This window comes from Etheostoma cragini, chromosome 5 (genome assembly GCF_013103735.1).
Source record: "Etheostoma cragini isolate CJK2018 chromosome 5, CSU_Ecrag_1.0, whole genome shotgun sequence".
NCBI lineage: Eukaryota > Metazoa > Chordata > Actinopteri > Perciformes > Percidae > Etheostoma > Etheostoma cragini.
The window spans coordinates 30,495,684-30,497,715 of NC_048411.1; the positions used below are offsets into that span (position 1 = coordinate 30,495,684).

Genomic DNA, 2,032 nt, shown 5'->3' on the forward strand with positions numbered 1-2,032 from the left:
GGGATTGATGCAGTGTAGTATCGCAATATTTTCAGTGGCAATACTGTCTCGATGCACAGGCTCCAAGTATGGATCTTTTATCATACAGTATATCATATATCTGTTATTATAAATTAATTATTATATATGTGTTGGTCAGTTTGTCCCGTTCTGCAGCGATAACATTAAAGATGAACAAACAGAGAAATGTTTCTTTTTAGATGAAACAGATGTTAATAAGTTTCCTTTTGGGGATGTCGTTGCAAATTGGGAAAAATTAGAAGTTGGAAAAAAGGTTATAATTTGCAATATGTCACCGAATATTGCGAACCGCTTTGGACTTGGTCTTGAATCTCTTTGGACTCGGTCTTGACTCGGTCTTGAACCGCTTTGGACTCGGTCTTGACTCGGACTTGAACCTCTTTGGACTCGGTCTTGACTCGGTCTTAAACCACTTTGGACTCGGTCTTGAACCTCTTTGGACTCTGTCTTGACTCGGACTTGAACCTCTTTGGACTCGGTCTTGACTCGGACTTGAACCGCTTTGGACTCTGTCTTAAACCTCTTTGGACTCTGTCTTGAACCTCTTTGGACTCGGTCTTGACTCGGTCTTGAACCTCTTTGGACTCGGTCTTGAACCTGTTTGGACTCGGTCCTGACTCAGACTTGAACCTCTTTGGACTCGGTCTTGAACCTCTTTGGACTCGGTCTTGATTCGGACTTGAACCTCTTTGGACTCTGTCTTAACTTGGACTCAAACCTCTTTGGCCTCGGTCTTGACTTGGTCTCGACTAGTCCTGGTCTTGTCTTGGACTCACCTCAGTTGGTCTTGACAGCCCTGCCCGAGGTTATTTTGCAGAAGCGCCGTTGCGTCATCCTGCGCTTGTGATTGGTTTAAAGAAACGCCAATAAACCAGACCACGTTTTCCTTCCATCCCAGGATGCTGTGTGGACTAGCCAGACCAGACCAGACCAGGTCTGTCCATACCAGACTACATTCTCTGGTTTAGAAATGAAGATGGAAAATGATAACTCTGCACGGCAGCTGGATTCTCGCAATAACACGAGATCACGCGAGAGTCGTATCTCAGGAAAATCCATCTCGTTAGCAAAGGCCGGCGCCCGGTTAGCTCACCTGGTAGATCGCGCACCCCCATATATGGAGCTTTACTCCTCAACGCAGCGGGCACAGGTTGGACTTCGTCCTGCGGCCCGGTTCCACCCCCTCCCTGTAACATTTTGCCCATTAGGTTAATGCTCCACTTCCTTATTCTTACATAATGGACTGTAGAACATAATGCAACCCTTAAATACTGGATCTCAAAACTACTTTCCATAAAATAGTGATGATTCGGTAACACACTGCTGGCCTCGGTCTAAAAGTACCCAAAACACTCGGGTCTAACAACCATTAAACCATTAAAAACAACAGCGTGTCAACAGCTCATTTAAATGAAGACCACCAAAGGAAAACTCCACCAGTGGGAAGTGGAAGCTCTCACTCTGGATTCCCACAGCAATAGAAGGGCAAGACAGGCAGGACACCTGTCCCCCTCCGTCACTGTCTTCCCATTCCTTGTCTTTTTCAGAAGGTTAGGCCGAATGAAGCTAGAATAACTCTCATAAACTCCCATGTGAAGCAAAACAATCAGCGAACACTCACCTGCTTCCAGACTGACAGATCTCTTACTTCTCTTATCTACCCACCAGGTGCTTCCTTCTCTCTGAAGATGGGGACACTCGTCTTAACTACACTGTCCTTTTGTCTTTTCTAGACTTACTCAATATGTCAAAAAGTATATGAGAGTTAAATATAAGAAAACAGAAAACAAGAAAAATAGAATAGCAACACCAGTGGAGTGTCTAGTGTGATCTATTTTAATTTATTAAAGATCAAAAACAAGAAGAATGTGTCACGCACATGAGAAATGAAACACATATTCTCAGGTTCTAGTCATTATCATTATCCAGCAGAGTGTGTGTGTGTGTGTGTGTGTGTGTGTGTGTGTGTGTCTGTGTCTGTGTGTGTGTGTGTGTGTGTGTGTGTGTGTGT

General features: G+C 44.3%; 1 protein-coding gene across 1 annotated transcript in view; it reads right to left on the minus strand.

The window, feature by feature from the left end:
- The window catches only part of LOC117945069 (tetratricopeptide repeat protein 28-like), a 210,715-nt gene that overhangs the window by 51,590 nt on the left and 157,093 nt on the right, over window positions 1–2,032 (minus strand). The gene's annotated exons all lie outside the window — the stretch shown is intronic.